At 45.1% G+C, this 26,751-nt stretch overlaps 1 protein-coding gene across 7 annotated transcripts in view; it reads left to right on the top strand.

Annotated features, from left to right (window-relative positions):
- LOC135389010 (cell adhesion molecule 4-like) overlaps window positions 1-26,751 on the top strand; it is a 596,648-nt gene that overhangs the window by 308,894 nt on the left and 261,003 nt on the right. Inside the window, exon 2 of one of the 7 annotated variants that reach the window (XM_064618921.1) lies at window positions 6,863-6,947. The exons of the other annotated variants lie outside the window; for them this stretch is intronic. The gene's annotated coding sequence lies outside the window, so the exon portion shown is untranslated. The remainder of the gene's footprint in view (window positions 1-6,862; window positions 6,948-26,751) is intronic. 7 annotated transcript variants of the gene reach the window in all.

Below are 26,751 nucleotides of genomic sequence, written 5' to 3' on the forward strand. Positions count from 1 at the left end.
GTGCCGGTCATTAATATTAATTGGACTTCAAAAATAGCGCCTGGTTCTTCCGCTAGATGGCCTACGAGTGTGGATTCTCGCAGAGCCGTGTATGCCAAAGGGAGTCTGGCCATTAATGGAACCTGCCTATACCTGGAGCTCTACCCACTTTTTGAGCTCTCTGGCCAATCATGAGGCAGAATACAGTTCGCTATTAAGCCCAGGCTATCCACTGGGTGCCGACATTTTCGGGAAACTGGATTGGATTGGATTGGGTTGAATAGGATATTCCCTGACGACCAAGCAATATAATGGATTTTCCGTCCACTTTTAACGGCGCCATCTGGATGGAGATGGGCATGTCGGGAAGGCGCAGAATAGCAGAAGCAGAAGTGTATGCTAGCAGAACTGATTGGCCGGTAGAACCGCTAGTTGTAACAGACTGCCGGTATTATACGTATTTTAACTATAATACATAACACGATTGAATCAAGATTTGGCAAAGGTGTGTACATGAATAAAGGTATGTCATATAATGCAAATTTTTGGCAATCAGTAGCGTTTTCCTTGCTATTTGCCTGTGGTTGCTGTCGTTACTAGGCCTAGCAAGGACGACGAAACATGTTATTTTCAGGTAAACATCGACACTGGAGCGTAATTTAAAGGTGAGTTGCAAGATAATTGCAACAGAATGTACACTTGCGGAATAAAATTGACGTCATTTGTGAAAAAAAAATGGTCATGAAATCCTCGCTTCGCCGTTCCAAGCTGCGCCGCCATTTTCGGGAAAATTTTGGTGTCATGGCGGGTCGCATAGAAAACAACAGCCAATGAAAAAACGCTCAATTTGATTGACAGGTCGAGCCTCTTTTTTAGGCTCCTCCGAATGGCCAGACTCCCTTTGGCATACACGGCACTGGATTCTCGCTCCATGTTCTCGTTACTTCTTTTACATTCTCCGCGTCATACTGTTTCATATCTCCTTTTGATGTATGCTGGTGTATTGTCACTTAATTTACCTTGGCCGGTAGCACATTCGACGCTTTGTGGCACCGCCCTCCTGCTTTTGTCGTTGCTAGCTTCGTTTCTGATCATGTCATCTCATACTATGGCCTTTGTTGCCTTTGTGCCATTAAACACATAATCAATCAATCAATCATCTCATACTGAGTTTACTTTCGGAGCAATTTTATAAGTTGTCTTTACACAACGCTCTTGCGTTTTCATTTTGCTTCGTCCGTTTTGTCCAACGCGAAAGAGCAGATGTCGTTGCAAAGCTCAGGAGACGGTGCAATGCGACTATATTGTTGAACGTAAAAGCGTCATGTATCTCCTATTCCTTACCCGAGGGATTGAATGAGCTTTTGACAGCGGTACGTGCACTTATCGACGGTTTTGAGGACGCAATGAATTACGTACACGAGAGTGCCCTTCGAAACATGGTTCGCTGCAATACTTATGCATTCCTCTTCTTTTGCGTCTTTTCGTTTTCCCCCTGTTATTTGAAAGGTGATGCACATTGTTGCTCGTATTTTTAACAGAACAGGAATGTTTGCGATTCCTGGGGATATGTTACTAGTTTTGCGGCGAAACCCGCACCGCCATTATTGACCCATAGGAAAGGTAATTAGGAGAGAAAAACACGCACTATATAGTGCAGTGGAGTAAGGAATGATATCAGATTTTACCGGTTGTTTATTGAATTCTAATTAGTTGTCCGAGTGATCCATATCCATATCCTTATCTTTCGCTTTCGTATTATTAATCCGCTTCTGTGTCTGGACCCAAACCAAACTTATAGAAAAACGCTGTCACAAGCTTTGCTACGATGCTCAGTGGCCACGTGCGAAATATTTCAATTAGAAAGCAATTGAACCTTTTTAACCAGCACTTTCGTTGCAGTGACGCTGCTCTCAGTAACTTTTGAGCAATCAAGTCACTGATTCAAGATAAAACATGCTGAGCACATTTTTACTTTTTTGACAGTTCTCAATGATCTTTATCTTGGTCGCATACCCTTATAATGTCTGTCAAGCTGTCATACAACAACAACAACAATAAAGGAAGCAGAAGTGATGATGACACGGGATGTCTACCCGTGGTAGCCACAGGACCCTACCCCACTTCACAGAGGTTAATATGAGAGGACGAATTAATGGTGAGCGCGAAAATGATGACAGGTCGGAGTTCTGTTTAGATCAAACTTTAAACTTTAGCTGTGTTTGAGACTTTGTGTTGTGTCGTCTGTTTTTCGTCTTTTTCCCAGTCTCGGGTTTTCGTCATGGATCTTAGCCACCAGCTCGCTTGCTTTTTAACCATTTTTTCTGTTTAGAGCTCTTCGAGGAGTCCAGTGACTTGCATGAAAGCAAAAAGGGAGCGATGATCCTGGCACTGATGCGCAGGGGAGCTCCATGGGCCAAGTACTTTGGACAAGCTGAATGGTCTATCGTCGAAACACCCGGCGTTCACACGTGTACCTGTCACAGTCCTCGATGATATGGACGATCGTAGCTGTGTGGCAAGCTGAGCACAGCGCCGTGTTACTGTAACCCGCCAGCTTAACTCGGAACACAGGGGTGAAGGCGACGTTTGAGTCGTAGACTCCGCAGAAGTGACGTAAAGCCGCGAGGGAAGCCACCTGGCATCTTAAATGATAATGACGGGCCCACTGCACGGAGGAGTGACCATTGAGTGATGTCATGGCGCCATTGCTGACGGGCCAAGGGTGATACCAACGCAGACAAGTAAGAACGTCTATCTCCGTTGGAGACGTTAATGGGTACGGCTCGTCTGCAGATACGGTGGGCCGCAGCAGTCGCCAAATCTGCCTCCCCGTTGCCCTGAATGCCAGTGTGGCCGGGGACCCACTGTAGGGTCAACCGGTGTCCCTGTTCCCCAAGAACCTTGAGCGCCGTCAGGATATTCACTAGCACCGGGGCCAAGGAGCCGCGGATGCCCATGCTTCCTACACATTGCAGGGCTGACTTTGAGTCAGTGTATACCACACAGGAGCGAGGAGCCACAGCGCACACCGGTAAAGTGACGAATCACATTCCCTCAAAAGCGCTGAGCCTTTGACATGATGAAGTCAATGTGTCTTCTCCACGAGAGGTCGCGGTCGAGGATAACAGCCAGGCTTGTGAAACTAGGCTTGTAGGAGGGGACAGTCGCCAATCCGAAGTTGGAACCTATACGCATCTCTCTTCGAGTGAAAGGAAGGACTGCACTTTTTTCGGTGCAGATGTATATCCCCGCGTTCAACAAGTTGTTGGTGGCGTCCAGTGCTCTTTGCAACCCATTTTGAATTGCCGGGCAGGACTTTCCGACAGTCCAAATGCACGCATGGTCCGCATATATGGAGAGAATTACCCTCCTCGGGAGACATTACTTGAGGCCAACCATGACAATATTATAGAATAAAGGGATACGTATAATGCTGATAGAAAAAATGGAAAACGAAGGGAAAAGGTAGGCACGATGGCTTGCTATTCCCAAAAGCAAACACAAACACCAGGTAGACATCGTGAAAACTTGGCTACGTAGAGAGGGCCAGAGACGAGGCATCCAGCCGGTCTCTTAACCTAAAAGGCTTTCATTGTGGTCTGCAATAGACTGCATGCAAAGAGCACTAGAACTTGTCTGTCGACATTTTGGAGATGCGTAAAGCTGATTTTGGCGAAGTGCCACTGGTCGTTTCCGTTTCGTTGTGATAATATTGTGAACATCATGTTGTACATTATGTGGTACCTTATGGGTGCACTAGCTGTTCTTGTAGCGTGGGTTTGGCCTCTTTTTTGTTCTTCTTTATTTGTTTTAGGGTATTCTATATGTGTGCGTCTATAGTTTTCGTGAAAGTCTCACTGTGAGGTGGTTCATTATTCCACTTCACCTCATTACCGCCAGCAATGGGCTAGAGTATCGCCCCCGGCCATGAAACTCCCCAATCATCATCATTACAATAAAGTTGTTGTTGTTTTTGTTTCCCTGAAAGCTTGTGGCGGCTTTCTGCGCATGTCCGGGGATCTGTTTCCCGCGTGCGCGGCTTCCAAATGAATGAGTAGATACCATAAATCAATCAACTGCTAGAGGGCCTCACGTGAACAGAATTTATATTTCTCAAAAGTAATTAACCTCGTGAGATTCTCGAATGCCTCTTGGCATTTTAAACGGGGTCACAGTGGTTTCTCTATCCCTTCCATACACACAGTCATATACGCATTAATATGTACAGGACGCAAATTGCATGCTCTTCGCTTGTCTAAAGAACCTTCTGAGGTGCATTTTGATGAGGGCTCGGAACCTGTTTCTTGATCTCACAGACGACACGTGTTTGCGTCCACGACGGGGGCTTTATAATTTATGCGGGTCTCAGGTAGAGGATCCGCGATCGAGAAACTCCGTCGCAGTAATAAAATGAATTGCCGATTAGGTGGTGCAAGTTTCATCGGGGCATTCGCGATCGATACGATCTCGTGAGAGCAGTTGCGCAAGTTTCAAAGAAATGACGAAGTTGGAAGTAGCATAGAGTGTAGTTGATACTGAGCGGTGTGCTATGGAGTCGGTGGCAAGTTGCTCAAACGAAAAGAAAAAAAAGAAAAGCGGGTGGGAGGTTTGTTAGATTGCAAAACTTATGTCTCAGTCTCTGGGGGCGCAGAAACAGGGAGTTCGTTACCACGTGGAGTAGAGTTGCGCAGTGGATAGGGAAAAGCCATACCCTTAGTTTGGAAAAGCCCGTCGAAGCGGTAATACGGAGCACACCATATGCGCGTCAAAGTTGTAAAGTACGTAAGTAGGAAGTATAGGTTGGTTTGGTTTGGTTTTAAGAAAAAATAAAACAAAATTGGTAGTAGGTGAGGATGGCGAAGTTTCAGGTGCCGCCGCGAAATCTGGCTTATAGCTTTGCGCGGGCTTGTATGTACGAATGTACCTTTATTTATTTATTTTTTCGCCAACATCAACATTAACATCGACTCATCAGTGATACAACATTAACTGCGTGTATGACTCAGTGCTGTGTGTTGCGCTGTGTCCTTTTCTGTCCCCGCACTGTCAAGGTTTTTACCGCTTTTAATTATCAACATCAACGAGTGTATACGATTCTTTCGTAGCAGTCAGCGACTTGTCTCTTAAACTCTGCGGTGTTAAGTAGATGATGGCGGGATCATTCTGTTCTGTCTCTGCACTATGGCTCCTTTTGCTTTCGGATCGAGTTACAGAGGAGAGAATTAGCCACACTGGCTTAGGCAGAGGGAGGTTTGGGGTGTTCAAACCCCTTTCCCCGGAAACCGTACTTTTGGTACTACTTTTGAGAAAGGGAAACGAGGGTGAAATCCTCTAAAGTTCCCATAGAAACCATCCCAAAATATTTTTTTTCCTTCCGATTACGCTGCTGATTATATAGTTCCTTACGTATGTTCGAATGTTACGTATGTTATGTTCGAATTCCTCGTTAGCACCGCGAAGCAGCTGTGACTATGACTCTCTGTGGTTCACACTTTCTCACTCTAAACTATACCCCGCGCTTTCAACTACACCATCATTCCACCATTCCACGTCTTACGGCCACGACGTCGACACTGGCAACGGAGAGCTTTAGTATAGCTGCTACATGACACACCGCGATACATAGAAATGCCGGTGGCGTCCTCCTACGCGATCGTAATTGTCCTCCTTTCCCGCCCGAGTCCTTGGCTTCGAATTAAGCGCAGGCAGGGAACAGAACGCCCGAGCGCATCATACATGCGTGACCCACCAACTCAGCGTGCTCGGCACGCGCTGCACTGCCAGGTATAAAGTTGGGGAAGAGGCTATAACGACGAGCCTGCTATTTGTGTGCCCCCTCACGGTCACCGTAACAGTTTTTGATGGTGGGGAAAAAGGGGGGAAACTTTGGCGAGTTCCTCGGCTCATTGTAATCAAGCTCATCACGCGCGGTTTTAGCTGCCCTTCTTTTTGCTGGGTCCGTTATTCCTACATGCATCCGATATCCGTAACTGCGTTACGCTCGTGACCTTGTACCTTTATTGTTAGGAACCACTCCCTTTTGTGTGGAAATGTGGTAATGAATGCTATCGTAATGGTCTGCGCAGAATTAGTGCTGGTTGTATTTAATTGCGCACTGACAGGTACGAGTGACTGTACCAGAGGAGGCAGCTTGCTCTGGATGAGGTGTTGTATCTGTACTATATACATTGTTCCCCGACAGCGTGTTAACCAGTCGTATTTTGTGTTTCTATTTTCGAAAGAAATTTGCGCAAACTTACAAAAAAGGCCCCAGTCCAGACAAACTAGGAATCCAGAACACTGGTGTGTTCCGCGCCAAAGAACGAACTATGGCCTACAGACGTTACATTATCAATTGCCTAGCGTACTAAACAAATACAATTTTACTGAAGAACGTGTACGTCGCGCACCTAAACGCGCTATGTTTCAGATGTTCTTATTAAATGAACAAAAATAAGACAAACGTACGTTTTGGTAAATAGCCCTCGATGATACGTAGGGCTGTGTGTATATCATGGTTGGTATATATCATGGTTCGTTCGTCTGTACATATTTTTTGTATAAATGCTATGTATAGTTCAATGTTAATCTATTTTATTTGTACCTTTGTTGTGGTAACTTAATTAATTGATATTTGTTTGATCACATGCAAGCTGTTGTTTTTGCTGCCAGAGTATATTGAAAGGCGAGGCTAGTCAAGCTGTTGCTACCAACAGCTTTTTCCTCGTCATTCATGTATCTGGTAAATAACAATTTCATGAAATAAACTCAAACTCAAACTCAAAAAAGAATTGTACTCGACTTTGCATGACGTTTCTATACGCTGCGTTTTTGTTTTCTTTTTATGCAGAAATTCATCGATTGCTTTATTTCTTTTTAGGTGAGGTCCAAGTTAATCTACTTGTTGATATTGGTTGCATCACGACCTGCACCTCGTATTCAGATTCATGCAACCGTATAATCAGGTATGTAGTAGGGTATTTATTTATGACACAACTTGTATAGAGATTCTAAACTAGTGAAGACTATAAAGGCGAAACAATATTGTTTACGCGACGTTAAATGCCCGCAATGACTATTTTTGTCCCACGTAAACTGAAGTCCACCCATAAATGTAGTAGCCAATAAGTTTTAGGGTGAAACACTAATAGTCGACATTCGAATTAAGCCATTCCTCAGGAACTATGTGGTATTGTGCTAGTTGCTTGCACACTTAGGGACTTTACATAGTCTGGAGGCTGTCAATAGAGCCCCCCTAGCTAAAAGTAGTTCCCGCAGTTAACACTGTGTGCCTTCTTTCATGATCATAGTCTTCGGGCTACAAAGAACTATCAATGTTATTATTGCTACTATACAGTATGAGCAGGAATTCGTTCGAACTGTAAATAGGGTGCGTTGCAGAATGAACGCGAAAGTGTCTCTTTTGCATTTGTTCGTCATGTTTCAAGCGAACCAACATGATCTGCACCTGCTTGCACTTCTGCAGAATAATACTGCACGTTCCACAGTGGTTTTCTTGGACTATCCGGGCATTTCGTCGCATGTTTACAACCTCTGCCCCCGACTATGAAGGTCTGTCTGTCCTTTTGAAACCGTTCACCCAACGTTCCTAGTCATTCGGTTGTCAATACTGTACCGACGCAATATGTCCACGTTTTTCTCTAGGTTTCTTCCTTATGGCAAATATCGGCCAACTCTCCTTTGTCATTTCGGAAGAAGTAGCCCTCTCAACAAACTCCCGACGGATTCCTCCGTTATGACAAATTCGCTCAACAGTTGGTTTTGCTAAGAGCACGGGTTTGCTTGTATTACCAACTTTCTGTTTCGATCAAAGCGCCGTGGTTCGTTCAGCAACAACTTCAAAGTTTACAAAGGATAGTCCACTCAGAGAGGATGTTCGCATTTTTGTTCTTCCCATATCTTTTGTTACTTTGCTTTATTCTTCTTCTTCTTCTTTTTTTTTTTTTCTTGCGTTCGAAGCTTTATTTTGCGGTGGTCGGAGCGTCAATATTTGGTGAGCTCTCCTCGCCGACCGCTCGTTTCCGCCGAATTTCGTTTAGTCCGGTGTGAGCGAACGAGCGCGCACAAAGAGAAAGTTATTTGCTTCGAAACTACATTCCGAAGGCTCGTACCTAAAATATCTCTGCTCTCGGCTTCCAAGTTGGAAGATAAGGGAAGGATTCGGAGAGATCCCATAGTATACAAGAAGAAGGAGGAGAACGGACGAAAGAAACATACTAGTAATTGCGTACCAGAAGGATTCTCTGTCCCAAGGGACATAGCTCTTTTAATGGACTAGAATAGTCTGTGTACTGCCGAAGTCGATTATTGTTTGCGGTTATAGTTATCCCCTTTGTGCGCTTGCGCAGTTTAAATAAAAATGTGTGCTTGAATAGATACTTGTTACGATTATAAGAACGTAAAAAGTTGCGAGGGTAGTACTCTTTTTCTTTCGCTGGTAGCGTAAGCGCAATGATTTTAACCAGAAAATCATAAACTGTGCTTATGACTTCGGTATGACTTCGTTTTTTCTTTGGATGTTCAAATATCTGGCCACCCTCCCATTTATCTCAAAACCACAAAACCTCCATAATAATAATAATAATAATAATAATAATAATAATAATAATAATAATCACATCTGTCTAAAACATTTAGCCTAAACATCCAATCAGTTCGTGCAACTGAGTTGTAAACAAGGAAGCGTGATATAACAACATGAGCGCTGGACACCTATCAGTTTCACAATTCGTTTATGACCAGCTCCCGTGGCGTAGTGGTTAGAGACTGGGAGACGACACGGGTTCGAATCCTGTCACCGGCTGTGCTGTCTGAGGTTTTCCCTGGGTTTTCTGAAGACTTTCCATACGAGTGTCGGCACAGTTTCCCCCGAAGTCTGCCCAGGACGGGTACTAACCCCCCAGTCCCCCACTCCTTCCTGCTGTCCTCTCTCCTTCTGTCCACGTCTGTACGCCTCTCATAGCCACAGTTGCTTCGCGGCGCTAACACGGAATACAAAAAATAATAAAAAACAAACAAAACAATTCGTTTATCTCTTCAGAAGCAAATCTAACACTTACTTCCCTGTTCTGTTTCATCGTCCTGTTATCTAACCCCATAAAAAGCAGCATTCGACGTTCAAAGTATAATATTACAGTGATTCTTCGGCAACCCCACCATTCCAATTAGCACACATTACATAACGTTTTGCTTTAGTATATAGGAGGAAGGCCCAGCTGGCGCATATATACAGCCTTAGCGAGAAAGAACTGAGTCCTTGAGAAAAATGCCTGGAAACAAGAGGATCCCTGGAAACATTCCAAGAGCAAGGTTTAAATTTAACTCCACTGTGGGCCCTGTGGGGAATACCCTTATGCCGTTCACCCGAAAGAATGCAGCTTGAGTTCGCTCAACCGCTTGGCTACGACATCGCACACATTTCACTCACATTCGGTTTTGTTTTCGTTCGTCTTGTTCGCCAGCTATACCAATACAATCAGCGCGAAAAGAGCAGGGCGATTATTAAATTTTGCCGATGCAGGTTGTCGCGCGGAACAAAGCCTTCAACACTTCCGTACGAAACGAACAAGGACATTTTGTTTTTCGTCACCGGTCGATTTCGTGTTGTGCCGTCACTCGGTGTACCATTTTGCGAGACGATGGACTCAATTTTTTAGATTTAAGTATTTACTTTTGTTTGTTTGTTCATTGTTGGAGGCACGTTATTGCCGAGCTATGTTTTCGGACTAGTGTTTTCTTTAAATATTTTTTGGGCAGCTCAAGGAAAGAAGTAGCTTTTAGCACATCGTGATGTCTGCAGAAGTAGTACTTTATTCCTGAGTGCTTCCCCACAAAGTTGTTCGCGACCTCGACAGCGTTCGAAAGTGCAATATTGGGATCAGTCAGCGGACAAACGGACATGCTACCGATTAATTCACCAATGGCCGTGAAAAGTGGGAGCGCCATGTATTATTATTATTATTATTATTATTATTATTATTATTATTATTATTATTATTATTATTATTATTATTATTATCATTATTTTGATTCCGTGTCAACGCCGCGAAGCAACTGTGGCTGAGCGCCTTGCAGCTGGTGGCTTTGTAGCCGGGTCATTCCAGCATCGAAATATGCAGCTGGGCGTTGTGAAACATTTGCTGCGTCTCATTGCTACCATTACGATTCGTTGTAGCTGCGCTTCATACAATAGACATCTCCCTGTTTACGAGCAAATGGCGTCAGATAGTACAACAGCGCCGCCATCTTAAGCAAAAAATCAATAAGACACAAGAAAGCCACGTGTAAATATAGCTTTCGATATGTAATGTTTGTAATGTAATGTAATGATATGTAATTGATATGTATATGTAACGTGACATGGATATGTAATGTAATGTTGTTGTTTATGTAATTCCTTACATATTAGTTGTACGGCCTTGTTCTGCTCCATTCTACCGTGGATCTATCTTTTCGGTAGCCCTTCCTGAAGATGACTACATGGCGCTTCCATCTTCATGAGCCTGAAAGGCAGGGGGGGGGGGGGGTGATGGCAGGATCGGCTCGCCGTTGTTGGCTACACAGAAGTGGGCGTCGTCAGGACTAAAGCCAAAAAAAGAAAACGAAGAAGGACGGACGGATGGAGGATAGAGAATGAAGGGTGGAGATGCGTAGAGGGTGCATGAGTTCGTCGGGGGGAGCAAAGTATTAGATGGGTCGTTGAGCAAGACCTGCCTTCTGCAGAAAGAGAATTAAGCGGAAAGGCAGGAATGGACCTCTCCCTGTTTGTAAACAAATGACGTCATAGTGTTCGACAGCGCCACCAATTTGGTAGACTTGAACTACGCTCGAAGCTAGGGGGCGAACAAGGTCGCGCCCGAAAGCCATAGTCTCGAAGGGATCATGATGGTCCCTAAAAGGGACGCGACCTTAGGTTACACTTTTCTCTAAGTAGGAGGCAGCGAACAAGTGCCCATTCGTGGAACCCATCCCTCCCCCTCCGACTTGCTTCGGTTTCAGTCTGTCTACCTACGTCGTGATGACGTTTCCGGGGTAGAGGTCTATTCTTCTCAAAGTGCACGTGGTGTCTCTATAAAAAGCACGCGCGAACTAAGCCGTACTAACAAACCACATTCCACAGGGGATTACGACATTGACTTTCGAGACGATGCAAGGACCCCTTGTGTGGAGCCGCCCTTTCTGTCCGCGGGGGTCTGGGAATGCGAATGAAAACTCGAAAGTGGCCTAAAAACGTGACTTAATTTGTGTGTGCCATTAATACGAAGAAGCCACCCGTGACCGAAGGAATACGGCTTTGTGAAACGGTGGTGTTCTCTAGAGTCACTAAATAAGGTACGCTTCAGAGTATCGACACTGAGTTCCAAGAGCGAGCCTGCGCCATCTTGTTTCCGCGACGCGCTCCCCACGCGCACGGTAGCGCACGATGCCATCTATCGTGCACGGGTGAAATGTTCCTTTCGTTTGCAAGCAGCAGCTGACGGCCTTGAGCTCACCGTGACATCCTCGGGACGCTCTGATTGGCAATACATGGATTATCGCGCAACAATCATACACACTTCTCTATGCCACAGCGAGCATTACGTTAACTGTCTTTGATCCTCAACTGGGATAATACCGGTGTGGTGCGGAAACAAGATGGCGCTCCTCCTCTCCCTTGGCCCTCAGTGTCGATACTCTGAAGCGAAGCTTATTTAGTGACTCTAGTGTTCTCCGCCCGCGCTGTTTCGGTTTCGCTATATCTGCCAACGTCATCATTACGTCACGGTGACGTTTCTTCGGTAGAGGATCTATTCTACTGGGAGTTACAAAGACCATTCGAGCTAGCTGCTCGAGCTGGAACGAAATGCTGCGGCCCGTTTGCTCCCCTGTGGGAGTAGGTATTCTTCTGCCTGCTTGTTTTATAGCGCAAGACATTCGTTCCTCTACCGCAGCTGCTTTGTATTGCGAGTAAACCACGCTCGTAAAAGCCTCACGAGACGAAATGAGTTAATAAACTCTTTCGCCACTGGTAGGTAGTTCACCTCCCTGCTCCTATAAAAAAACGCTGGCTACGTGCCTGTAATATAAGCAGGCATCAACCGGGCCGCCAGGTGACATTCACACTGTGCGAGGAAAGGAATTCCTCTGTTTATCTTTGTTCCGTGTTTGGGTCTTGTAAAGTCGCATACTAATAGTGCTCCGGAAGACATTGATCGGGTGGTATTGAGAAACCGCTGTTCTTCTTCCTAAATCCCCTGAGGCGGATTAAAACACAGTTGCTCTGTCGTCGCTTTTGTAAAGAATCCGAACAGAAGGGAAGCTGCTAGAACCACCAGCTGAATGTGTCTGAAAAAAGAAAAATCGAGGAAAATAAAACGCATTCGATCGTAAGTTTGCTGCTAACTTTCCGTGATTGACTTGGTTGTTTTTCGAAAATTACTGCGGATTAAAGTCAGTGTTTAAGGAGTTGCTCGATTTCCGGTTCAGATGTTTGGTTTAGAGATTCGATTAAGATGATAGCGATGATATTCGTTTTGTTTCTCTTGTTAAAGTTTGTCAAGATGCCGTTGATTTTAACTTCGAACTATGCTTAGCTTACGTACGATTAACCTAACAAATGCTGCCGACTTGGTAGCAAATTCGAAAACTACAGGTTTTCCCGGCGATTTTAATCCAAGTTCCAGGTAAATTAATCCATGCCCCATAAAGTTTGCATGGCACGTGGATTAATTTCGATGGCGCGTGGATTAAAATCACCAGGAAAACCTGTAGACTTCACCCAAAGTGCTATTGAAAGAAAGAAAACTGCACTTTTCAAATCAGAATGATAAAAATCCTCATCATCCCGCTTCGTGAACAACAAAAGAAGATCCTGCGGACTTTTTCCCATTCATTGCGAGCCACGAAAAACCTTACCTTAATGGCGAGGTCGTTTCGTTATTATTTTTATGTCACGCAGAAGCTACGGGTGAAAAACAGCCTCATATGTTGTATGCAGGAAGAATGAAAAGAAACGGGCGAAAATTGCCTGCGTCTGGCTCAGTAATTAGAAGGCTCTTTGAGTGGCGGGAGAAGAGATGAGGGACAACGAAGAAGGGACAAAAGGCAGGATTATCTTTGTTTCGGAACCGATACCCGTGTTCTGACGCTTTCATTGTGCACGTCACCGAGTGTTGTTTATGCACGTTATTCGTGTTTTCTTTTTAGAATTTGAAAATTTAAAATTAGAAAATGGGTTCGAGGTGACATCCTGGACTAAATCCAGGGTGTCTTCAAAGTCTTCTCTAGTTTACACAAGTGCGTTAACGTATTGTTGCCTGCTTACGAAATATTGTGTATCTATGTGACGGCGGCGTTACATAAAAATGTATTTTCTAATTTTGAGGAATATATCTTTCTGGCAGTGGAGTTTTGGAGGCAGTGGAGTGGAGCGGCTGCTTTGCCGATCTTGTGTAAGACAGGCCACCCTGTGGGACACTAGGTAGAAAGCGATGAAGTAGCGTTTTCATGATTAAACAGGACAAGGCGACGCGAGCACCACGCGACTGGCATGTTTGGATCTATCGCGCAAAGTGACAGAATCCTTATCTTTCCACCATGTGAATGACAGCGCTAGAGACATTAACTATGTCGTTTTGCGCTACGTGTGGCTTTAACACGAGCACATACCCACGAACACATACACGGACGTCCTGAAAGCCTTACATTAAAGCGTAGTAAGTGCCGTCTGCCAAATTACAACTCGACGGAACTACTTCTGTATCTGCCCAACAGCATTGAAGACCTGCCTCGACCACATGGCTTCTGTTAATTAAGTTTCGAGAACACGCATAGAGCGGTGCTCAAAATATGAAGCAAGTATGTGAGCGTGGTCACGTCATGGAACGTCGTACTGGGGAAAGGTTTGGAGTAGTTACATTCTCGTTATACAGTTCGTTACATTTTCTGCAGACGCGCTGCGCTTCGGCTGTTTAGTAATCGAGCGCTTAAATCGGTTATAGTCGTTTAAATTTGCTTGTTCACCGCTTTTACGATGATGGTGACCCACATCCAAATGCCTTGAAGACAAACAAGAAAGACTGATTCATGGATAAAAATACAATTGTGTCGAATGCCCTTTTTGTTTTTCGCCTAGTTGCCATATGAAAATGTTGTCATGGCAAACAACGGAACGTTTTTACACTAGAGGAGGCCTTCTGTTAAACTTTTTATTTCATTTCATTTATTAACTTGTTCAAAAACTTTAGGGAACTTTTTTTCTACCCGCCTCATGCGTGCCTCAGTGTGACGTTTCCTGTTTCACATGTTGAGAAATACATCTAGCCATGCCCGTCTGCGTTCCATTCAAACGTGGTTTTTATTTTATTTTTTTATTCTTCAAAGAATCAATGAAGTATAGAAAGACAACGACACGGACACCGGCCAACACTTTCCCTAAATCCCTCGTGACTAGAATAAAGAAACACACAGCAGTCTCGCACAAATAATGCTTCTAGAAGGTAATGCAATTCACGACTCAAGTTTCGATGTAGCAGATGCACACTCGATATGCTAACATGTAATACTGCATCGATACATGCAAAGTATTTCTTTCCTGGCGATATCCGGACATGTTTTAGCACTACTGCGACCATATCGCGCACCCGCATATGAGGCGCTGTTTGATGCATTCAACATTTTTGCATTCCTTCACCCGCTGAGCGTATACTTTATATGTCTTCTATAATCCTGGGGATGGAGTACGTGCCAAGGGTTATTCAATGGAGGAAGCTTGATCCGAGCGACGAAAGCCCTGCTTGAATGATAAGCGGAGAGCTCGATAATGGATTGCGGGGTGAAAGAGATTTTGCGGGGATAATCTGCTCTTGGAGATTCACGGCATTCGCCATGAAAATCACAGTCAATCTCGCAGAGAAAGCAAAGAAGGGGAATGATGTATTCTCAACTTGCTTCTCCTGCTGGCGTTAATTGTTTTTCGATTGCAGGTGCGCGCCAGGTTTTAGCTTTTTTCCCTCCCCCACTTCCTCTTTTTTAGTGTAATGTATGTTCCGTGGTCGTCACTGAAGTGATACGTACCCTGCATTCAATATTGGCTGAACAGTTTCAAGCTGACGTAGTGTCCTCTTGAACTAGGTTGATCGCAGGTCGACGATCATAACTAGGCGATTTTGCTATTTCCTTTGAACAGAAGCGTTATGGAAATGGTAGGAAGCCACTCTCCATGAAATCTGATGGAGTAAGGAATGAGACCTTGGACATCTTTCTTTACAACGCTTGGCTTTAAATTGTGATTGGAGCGAGTTACATAAAAAAAAAAAGTGCGGTAATACTTATCGTAACTTCTGCGTAGGAAGCTTAATTGATAGCCCCATGAGTCACTGCCGTGTATGTTCATGCGTAGTTCTATGGCTTGCTCTATGGAGCGCTTTCGCTGCACGCAATGTGAACTTATTTCTCAAAGGTCGCCAAACCTGCACTGGACAGCTGTTTCGGCCTTATTGAGCCTCGTCAGCAGTGCGCAGGTGGGTAACTGTTTGAATAGATGACGTCAGAAAGTCACGTGGAACGAGATGTCCTCCCGTAAGGGTGGGAACCTCACCAACTGAAAGCCGCAGTGCACAGTCAGTGAAGTATACAGGGTATTTCACCTCTAAAGTGATAAAAAATTCTAACTGGCGTCGGGGGATTGTGGGACTTTCGGCAATTACCTTCCGGATACTTTTTTTCACCATTGAGGAAGGCCTTGGACAATTTTTAATTGTGGGAAATTTATTTTTGTCAACTGAATTGAAAATTGCCAAGCGAACCTCACTTTTTTTTAAAACAGAAATATGAAGTCTTCCGCGGATAACCGCAGACCCAACAAACACTATGCACAGTATCGCAACAGAAATAGCAGAAAAAAATTTGTGAAAATTTCGCTTTAGCCGCGCCTGCTTGATTTTCCCAAAGAAGGGCGCGCAAAGTGTGCGCCTAGAGGAGGAAGTGTACCCGCCTTCATTTGTTTTGCCTTCTTTGTGATAAGAAGGTTGTTTTGTTTTGTTTGTGATAAGACTGTTGTCACTGGCATCAAGGTCAAAGCGGGAGGTAAAACAAGAGGCGGGAACACTTCCTCCGCTCCCCTCATCTTCCGTGCGCTCTTCTTTGCGACATTTGCGACATCAAGCATGCGGGGCTAAAGCGGAATTTTTACTAATTTTTTCGACTATTTCTGTAGCGATACTGTGCATAATTTTTGTTGGGTGTGTGGTTATCTGTGGAGGACTTCATATTTCTGTAAAAAAAAAAGAAAAAGAAAGTGAGGTTCGCTTGGTAATTTTCAAAGTTCAATTGAAAATAATAAATTTCTCGCAATTAAAAATTGTCCAAAGCCTTCCTAAATTGCTTGCAAAAGTTTCCAGAAGGTAATTGCCGAAAATCCCACAGACCTCCGGCGAGTACGTCGCCAGTTAGAATTTTTTTTACCATTTTAGGTGAAACACCCTGTATAAAGAAAGAACACGGAGCTCATTGGCTGCAACGTTCGCGTCTGTTGTAAGCTTTGCGCAACTGTGATTTCTACTCAGTTAAAGTGGTTCCACGAAAAAACCACGCAAGGCTTATTCTGGAAATCCCGAGCGCAAATCCCGTTCGTCAGTAATCCCGGCTTGGCAATCCTTCAAAGCGTGCTTTGCCTGCGCAGCAGTAGTGCCTCGTGGGGAAGCGTGACACGTGTAGCTTTAATAGGGCAATGGATGTTCTCCTTGGAGACCTTCAAAGTGTCAGCCGCTGTTCATCGCAAGCGACTTCCCTGTTTTCAGATGCTCGCTGAGCACTTGCTTGGCGTGATCTACTTAATGATGTACATGGTGACACGTTGTATTTAGAAGCAGGTTGTTATTTACACAAATAGAGCGGACGTCTTGGCAAATACTCTGCTCTTTTCTCGACTTTCTAAGAAGGCGGAGCCATGGTTGAAACGTCGACTTGATTTCCACAACGTTTTGTGTCTCCATAGCGTTGTCCCGTTAACTACTTCAAATAAATGAATAACTGTTGACTTCCCCGAAAATATCTACCGAGGTCGCAATCTTTGCATTATGGGCGAATGTCTGAATCCTCCCCTTTCTCCGCCTTCTCGATACTATGATATCTGGTAATATCTGGTGATATCTGATAACGACCATTTTCAACTCTTAAGGTTAGCATGCGTAACCGATGACTCAAACGGGTGCGACTCAAAATTGATTATGATAAAATAGATAAAAAGCAGGCGGCATATATTCACTTGTGACATATACTTATACATGTCATGCACTTTTTGTTCCTGAGACTCGGGTGTTTTTGTCATGAATATCAGACTGGTTATTTTCGTGAGCGGTGAAACGGTCAGTGGGCCCAACAACGGCTTGCGAAAATGGTAGGTTCTGATGTCATTCTTCGTGACCTGTGACTCTGCAATTGGGGTCATGTTCATATTGAAATTATCGAGGAATTTAATGAATTACTTATAGCATAATTACAAATGTCATGGCTGCCCGACTGTGACCAGGCTACTAGCCATTTCTGTTTTGTGACAACTAAAAAAAAAAGTTCGCGATTTGTGGGACTCCCTGTGCACGTTACACGTGTGTTTCATTGATGTATCGTACTACAGGGAGAATTTGTACCCACGCAGGTCCAATTTTCATCTGAATTATTCCTGTTGGATAACTGCCAAGAGTCGAGAAGACGCGGCTTCCGTGAACTCAAGTACTCGCGAACTGAAGTACACTTGCGATCCAGCCATGTGACGTCATCTCTAGGCTCTTGGTTCCGGTTTGGAGGTGTCAGCATAGCTGTGTAAAGGTTAATTCTGATATCCCTAGATGGATTTTCTGGTTAAATATAAGATAAGATGTCTGTGTTCAAATTCTCCTCATTGGTCTTCTATACTAAGGTGACACACGATTCAAGGGATGTGAAACTCGCCCTATAGTCGTAGTCATATATTACTTTGCCCGCGTGCTCCTCTCGAATGCCTTTCTCCCCTTCCTTCCGCCATGTCGGCTAGCCCTTGTTCCTTTGTACCTTCCTCCTCTCCTGACACTTCCCGAATTGCATACATTTTGATGCAATGAGGGTGCAACGAAATCGCACGTTTTGAAGCGCGCATTGTTTACGGAGGAACAAGTTTCCTGCTCTCGTACGTATTTACAGATAAGTCAGGACACATCGAAGAAGCATAATCCTCACAACCGGGATAACATATATGCGTAATTGGATTTAGTAGACCTCCCGTCAAAAGAGAGAGTTTACTCAATCCTCGCTTCGAAAACAGCGCAGGAGGTACGGTGCAACTTCGCGGGAGGACACACATTGGGAAATTTAAGGGAAGCAAGCCGTAAGAGGCATATAGCCGTACTTTTGTGCCATAATCCAGCGTGAGTCAGCCCGCCAGAGGGCTTCACTCTGGGGAGCTTTAGCTAGAAACGCACTTCCTCATTGTCTCGCTTTTATTGTGCGCGAAAACGTTTTATTCCTTTCTGTAAGTGGACTTTTGTAACGTGGAGCCGGTATTTTAAGTGGGTGTCTTGGCGAGTACCCTAATCCAAGCGGAACTAGGCTCTGTTTGCGGTGACACAAATTGAAAACAAGCTCCTGCCATAGCTTGATGTGTTTCCTGATTAAAGTGCCTGTGCGACGAAAAAAGAAAAAAATGAAAGGGGAAGCGGAATATAATGCCCATTAGGCTGTACGTGCCTGTCTGGACGAGAAAATGCGTTGGCACGGCAGACTCTTTCATAATGTGGAGTGCGGAGTGCAACAACCATGGATACCAACTATTAATTGCTTCTCGAAGTTAGGAGCCAACTATTACACGAATCTCGTTTTATAAAAAGGCACTTGCAACTACTTGTGGTTATTCCATCCCCAATTATAAACGAGACAGACGCGTTTCTAATGCAGTTTGCGGCGAGCCTGACAGACTCGTTGGACGCCGCTAGGTATCGCTGAAGTTCCTGGAAGGTAGGTAATAATATCTGCTCTTCGTTTCTTTTCTTTGCGTCTTTATCGTGACGTCATTATTCCTCTCACTGACATCACATTCACCATCCTCTTATTCTCCCGTCTCCTCGTCCGTTACACACTGGGTGCCATGTGACGAGATTACAACGTATAGCTTGCTGCAACGTTAACTTTAACGTAGCAACGGATGGCGGAGCAGTTGGAGATCCATCCTATCGGCACTAAGTAGAACGACGCTAAGTAGGGAGAGAGTGTTGTTTGCTATCCCACTCGTGCTTGGGGGTGTTTCTCCAGAAGCCTATTCCTCCCCCTCACGATAACACTCCACCGTGCCATTCGGAGCGGAGCCTCTGCTTTTCGACAAACACTCCCAAGCGCGAGTGGGATAGCCCGTAACGCTCTCTCCTTATAGCTCTACTTAACGCCGACAGGGTGGCTCTCGAACTGCTGCGCCAGCCGTCGCCGCGTTAAAGGTAACGTTGCAGCGAGCTGTACGTGAAAGAACCCTCATTCGAGTACAATTAAAGGGGTTGTGACACTTTGATATTTGTGGTTCATTATGCCATGTACGTACATGCTATTGTACTGCACGTCAGAGCATAGAGGAAATCAGAATTATGTTCCTGCGTGTTGTGCTTAGCGGGATATAAATGAAGGACTGACGTCAGAGGTGCAAGAGCTACGGTCATTTTCATTGGTAGTCGTAAACACGTGACATCTCCCGCGCTGCCTCACTATCGTTGACGCCTGTAGTGATGTCAAAGGCGGATCAATTTCTGTATTTATAGCGCTAGTTTTCTACGTCTCTAATTTTCTTTCACATTTATTTGGATTAACATGGGACGAAGTTTGGCAACCCTTTTAATGTACTGTGGTGTCGACCACATCATAGTCTCCTTGATTGTTACTATTAACTGTCTGAAATTTGTAACCCTGCATTGGAAGGACACTTGCAGTGAGCTCACATCACTGTTCATCATCGTTCGTACGCAACGCAGAAACCGACACCCGTACGTGATAATAACATGCACTTCGCGTCATTGCATTCTGTATCCCCCGTCATTGGAATTCCTCCGACAACCTCACATTCTTCGCTTGCATTACCCTTTCCTGCCCCTTCTCGCAAATGTCACTTTTCCCAGACGTCTTAACACCCTGGAAGTTACTCGAACTGTCACAAAGTATTACAGCTCCGCACCGAACCATTCAGTTGTGGCGTCCTGCATCAATACTTGGTCGTCGGTTCCCAACTGAACGTAAAATTCGTTTGTCAAACTTCGTCTTAGGCATCATTCCATGCGTGAGGAACCACTCATGTGTGTCTCGCTCACTGCGTATCGACCAAGACACAGAGCGTTCTCCAAAAAGCTCTCTCCCTGCTTTTAAGTGAACGTGTTCAGAAAAATGGGGAGGCCGTGCCGTTGGGAACGGGACGGGGGAAGAAAGGAAGAGGAATACCAAAGTTAATTAAACGAGACTCTTGCTAATTAATAGTCCGCCTCACGCCCATTGGCTATGAGGCAACTGTTGTGAAACTGTGTTTCTCACGCGTTGTATTATTTCGTCCTTTTATTTTTAGGGATACGAGATTGGAAAAAAATTCGAAGACTTCGAGAGGGAATTGAAAAGAAGGGGGACGTATTGGGTTGTCCTGCTCATCGATCTCAAAAATTGAAAATTGCCGCATTGATTTTTATTCTCCTTTTGTTTGGTGGTAATCAAAAAGTGTTAAAAAAAACGACGGGGCCGAGGGAAATAAAGCGAGATAAGGGAAAGTGGGAGACGTGAATAGGAAACTGATGCGAAAATAAGACGTATTAAATCACGATGGAAGGCTAGGTATAAAACAAGAAGTTGGGCGGGAAGAAATAGAGCGGATCAAATTAAGGAGAAGTGAGTTTGAAAGAATTTGGGAATGCGGCGTGATGAGCTTTTTTGCTTGTTCGCTCTTTGCTTGTTTACGAATAGTATATCTTGTTTGTACGTAGGGCTGTTTTGTGTCGGGTTCGGATCGAAATTTGATAACCACTGCGAAGAAATACGATGGAAATGAAACGGACACGAACTAGGTAAAAATGGGGAGGAATTTGGGAAATGAAAGTAATTTGGAGGGGATGTCGAAAGGAAAATCGGAAAAAGATGAATGGGGATGTGAAAGGGGAAACGCGGCATGTCGTTTGCTGGTGTGCGATTTTAGATTCCTCTTCTTCAAATTGGGAAGTCAACGAGGGAAAACGAAGGCACAGAAATGGGGAAGATAGCCTGGGTAGGTGGAATGGGTTGAAAGGGAATAATAGGGGAGGGAGATACATGAAACTGATACGGGACGGTTCGGAAGAATGGAAACAGTCAAGTGTGAGGAAAACGAATGAGGAAGTGATGACTGAAGAGGAAAGGAATATAACCGGACCAATATCGGGATAAAATGGGAGTATCTTCGACTTGAGTTTTCTGTCCTGTCGTTTTCATAGGCCCTGTCATGCTGAAGCCTGCTCAGTTTTGGCTGTCAGAGATTGATGATTAGAGAATCGTGCTTTGGCTCATTGAAAATATACCCATGCTCGCACATATCACGCTTTACCAGCTGTATGGCTGAGTGGACGAAAGCATCTGCTCGTTGCTGGTTACTCCAAGGTCGTGCTGTAGACAGAGAGGTGGTGCGTTCGAATCCTACCACCTGTGCTGCTGTGTGAGGTTTTCCCAGGTTTTTGCGTCAGATGGATGTCGACCCAGGACGCTCACTATCCTTTCTTTCTCCTCCCCTCCTTCCTGCTGTCCTCTCTCCATCTGCTCACGTCTGTACGCCGCGGTTGCTTTGCGGAGCTAACGCGGAATAAAAAAGAACATATCACGCTTATCGACTTGAAATAATTCCGCCGTTATAAAGAATGGCATGCAGTAAACGAGAATTTGTCGCAGCTTCTCTGCGCTTGAGCACTTCTTTCTGTGACGTGGGCAGTCACGTGGTTTTGAGAAGTGACGTGGGGAGCGCACATTACCTTGGCTCGTGTCATTGTATGTCCAACATTCTACAACGGCTTAAAGTGGTATGCAATCTGGAATGCATGATTTCTTAGTTATGTAGGGGTCCATCCGTGACCTCGGTTGACGTACATGACACATTTTATAACATAATTTGGCTCTGTAAAGAAAAAAAAAGAGTACTTGCACAACACAACACACGGATTGCTTCGTCACATGAAGCGACGGAAGCAACATACGCCATTTATTCCCACCCGCCATAATAAATGCCTAGAACACACAGCTTTTTCATAAACACCTCTAAACGAGACGGCAATACGAACCACGTAGCGTCGCTTTAACATAGTCGCTGCGCTGTTTGAACATCTTTCTTCCCGATAATTTTATTATTCCCGTGTAAAAAGCGTAGGAAGCTCGAAACTGAATTGGAGCAGTCCTGCTTACCATCTCGTTTTCTGACCAACGATGTCGTTGAACCTCATTTCTGTGTTCGACCTCTTCTCGCTTTGTAAGTTTCATCCGTCCTCGAGCCTTATGTTTGCGATATATTTAAGAGATAGCGGACGAACAGATACGCAAATGACAACAAGACGTGTTTTCGATCGTTAGTTCAATAATCCGATGGGAAGCATCCATAACTATGGCCTTATCAATGCGTAAGTACAAATAAATGGACCTGCACGTCGAATCATTCATTCAGCGAGACCATTTGTCAGTGTACATCCGGGTAGGTGGAACGCGATACTTTTTTTTAAAGGCAAAAGAGCACAGAGCAGCGGGTACATGCTGACATGCTGATCAGAAACTAATCTAAATGGAAGGGGAACAGAAAACGAGTTTTGTCTGTTGTTGGTCTTTTTTCTCCCCCTCTCTCTCTCTCTCACTCTCTTTGTCGAGCTTTTGATTGATTTGATTTCGTTTCATTGTAAGGAAAAATAAGGAAGGAGTTTTCGGCTTCGCTATATAGCGTGAGGTCAGCCTTTTGTGACGTAGCGCAGCGTAGCCAGTGGAGGAGAGCTCAGTTGGTGTACTTGCACATAACTTTGCCGGCGGTGCTGTCTGTGCTTTTTCCTGGGTTTTCCGCAGTCGCTTTCAGACATATGTCGGCACAGTTCCCTTAGAAGTCGGCCCAGGACGCACATTTCCCCAGGGCGTCAGTCGTGACGTTGCCCACCTCTGTGAGGCCGACAACGGCGACCCCTTTCACCACCACCACCCACCACCACCACCACATAACTTCATTCTCATATCTCACATCTAATGTTTCGCGTGTAATGGGGTAGTGTACTGCTCTCCAGTGGTGAATCATCCCCGGTCATACTCATGATTTATTTGGTGTTGTTGTTCTCAGCAACTCCACGTCACTTGCACCTGTTATATTGGTGACAAACTCTTGCAACGATGTTGATGATGATGGTGATGATTGCGACGAAAATGCGTTGTTATGGCGAGCTTACCATAGTGTTGTCACAAAACGCACACATAGTTCACAGAAAAAAAAAACACTAACACCCGAAGATTCAAAACTTTGTGTCTGCACCAATGTCTTAAAAAACATTTCACCACGGCGAAGAACGCCCGATGCACCGGGATTCCGGGGCCCGACTACGTTTGACACACTGGACGGACGGCCGTCCAGTACTGTCAGCTCTGATAGTAGAAGGGCGGCGAGCTTCGGTGTATCATCCAGAACACTACACGTGGGGCCTTTCGAATAGAATAGAACAGAAAGAGAAAGAAAAAATGGAAACATAGGTCGCACTGGTGCTTCCAGGACGCTTGACGTGTGAGAGCACTGAATGACGGGGCCTGTGTTTCTGGCCAAAGCATTTGTTTTTCAGTTACATTGATAAATTCGAACCCATGGTAGCCTATCTTGCGGGCCTAGATCTTGTTTGTTTGTTGTGTGTGCGTGTGTAGGGGGGGGTTCGCTGGGGGGTTGCAGAGTACGAACTCTATACACGGGAATGTTGTGGATTGTGGAGGCAACAAACATTGCATGAACCCGCTGGTCCGGCGACGCAAGCGAGATGGGTCTGCGTGGAAGCACACATCTGAAAATTGCGAAGAGGCGATTGCTTGTATACAGCACCGTCGCTGTGATACCATACCTTTACTCCCACCTCTCCAACACTTCGTATTTTACTCGGAGGGATAAATGCAGGCCTTATGCCAAGATCTCTCTCGCGGCGCTAAAGTCTTTATCAATTTCGCGCAATCCAGCGCTCGAAAACAATGACATTATCTTTCCATCTTTAAAGCCGAGCTCCGCCAAGTATTCATGAAAGCAGCACGTGAGAGAAGGCGCGCGCTCCTCGGAGACACCTTGGATTTATTTTGGAGAAGAGAGTTTACATAATCGGAACTGGATCGAGTGAAGCTCCGGAGCTCTTTGGGAGTCTTTTGAGTCGAGTTTTTCCTAGACAGTTCGTTTGAAATGTTGTCATTTCATGGATGTTATGGATACTGCTTACGCGGTCGCGAGAGTATCTCGACTAAGTGCGAAACCTGTATGATTGTATAAATAAGACCATGGTGCACTCACGTCAGTGGCGTGGTCGTCTTCCCCCTCGAAAAAAGTGACAAGGAAAAGCGTTGATGGAGTCACGCCTCACCTGGTGGCCAACAATGGCGAAAAACGATTATGGCTAATTCCTCCTAAAACAGCGGTACGCCACTGGAAATAGGAGACTCTTTTTTCGAATTATTTTCATTCTTGCCCCGATGATAATTATTCCGAGAATCTTCTACGAATTTTCTGTTTATATCTACGAGTTTCTGTTCATAATTTTTTATTCCGTCGTGGCAGCACCGTCGTCAACGGTGCTAGCGCACAAAGCGCGCGAGTAATGAGATTGATAAGTCCACCGCGAGCTCATTGCTCGATCGCTCATTGTTTGCTGCCGGCGTTGTCCGTGTAGCAAGACAATAGACCACTTCTTTCTCCGCTGTCCCTTTTGTTCGACCATCCGCCTGCAATTTTTAATCATCCACCATTCTGTCTTTTGATCGCACCGTGGATTCGTCTTCTACATCGGTCGTCTTCCACGCAGTCGTACCGTTCCTCTCGTTATCTCATCGTTTTTAATCTTTAATCTCATCCTTTCATCCTCTCTGGCTCACATCGGCTGTGTGCCACACCAAGTAGAAGCAGAAGAAGAGCAAGGAGCTCAGTTGAGCTTGGGCCTTCATCCCGTACGGTTGTCGTTATTGTGCAAGCTTCAGCCTCGCAACAGTGGCGACCCGAACGAGCCTCGCAAGACCGTGTTGGCACCACGAAGCAACAGAGGCTATACGGCACTGTGCGAGCGTGGACGTGGAGAGAGGAGGCGCTCATCAGGCCAGCTCTAGGCTAAGCAGTCTGAGCACATATCTTTGGGGTCTGCCGGAAGATTAAGCAAAAATCTAGCCACATCCCAGTTCTGGCGTGGCCTTTAGCCACCACCAACGCTCGGATGCTGCTTTTAATATTAGGGTGAATGAAGCGGGAGAAAGTGCGTTCCATTATGCCAATGCTGAGCTGAACAGAAACGTAATCGACGGGCAAAATATGAAAAGGCAAGCGAGCCATGGTCTTGGCGTGGACGGTATCATTTTCTCAAGCATGAGGAGCTGGTATAGGGACAGAGACACAAAAAACGGTTGTGTTTTCTGTGTCTAGCGGTCCCTACCACCTTCTCACGCCCAAGGAAACGGTACCGTCCTCTTTAAAGCGAGTTATCCGTCCTTCGCGTACTTCTGCGTACTTGGTAGCACTTCTCTCAGCTCGAAGAGAACTGCCCTCTTCCTCGAGTATCAGACAACGCTATAAACTTTATTTACTCGACAACCCGCTTACATTGTAGTACTATAATGCTTACTGTATTACACCGAGTGACCTATTGCATTTCAGTCCATGTCTGTAAGCGTGACATCTTCGTTACAAGTCCGTAAACATAACGTTTGGCGCGACGTCAGCATGTGTGACGAGAGCTACGTCTTCGTTCATGCGAGGAGGTCCATAAAATGAGCATGACCCCGGGGGTCACTCGCGGCGTTCACCCGTGACGGATCAATCACGCAGCTAATCCGGTCAAACGGTTCGAGAGCACGCACCGCAAATGGGCATGCATGTCGGCGGGGGATTGAAGAATGCCAAGACCGAAAAAAAACGGGCGATTTATAATTAACTTGAAAGCGTCGCTACTATACTGATAGCACAAAATATTCAGTCAGCTAGTGTTTGCGTGGAATATTTTACGTGCCAAAATGAAACTTGGGCGAAAACGAAATTGGTGATAACACTGTTCATTGAACTTTTAGACGAAGTCGTGGATTGATGTGAAGCGGTGTACGCTTATTTGACAGAACGTACCTGACTACTAGAATGTGTACTAGAGTACGCGTACTAAGCTGGAAAGTTCGTTGATTAAATCGCGTGAATGTGGTTACAATTGAAAAATACATGGAGGCGCAGTGAGGCTTGTATTGTGTTCATCTGTATGTGTGTTCCAGCCTCATAACAGTTACTTTCAATCATGTTGGTTAGAATTGGTACGGTGCACAGGACAGGAGTTTGAATACAAGCGTAAATTGACACATCATATCTTTCCCCTTTCCGCAGGAATTGGGAGCCACTGGTGTACATTTTAAAATGGTGTACAACGCAACAACAACAACAATAAATTGATGACGATGAGATGGGGTGTTTCACCACGGTGATGCGGTACCCCAAACCATTGCACGTGGAACATTATGATCTGATGTGTGATTTGAAGGTGATTTTAAGTGGTGTACAATGGTGGGGTGGAGTACATACTT

The sequence above is a fragment of the Ornithodoros turicata genome, chromosome 3 (genome assembly GCF_037126465.1).
Source record: "Ornithodoros turicata isolate Travis chromosome 3, ASM3712646v1, whole genome shotgun sequence".
NCBI lineage: Eukaryota > Metazoa > Arthropoda > Arachnida > Ixodida > Argasidae > Ornithodoros > Ornithodoros turicata.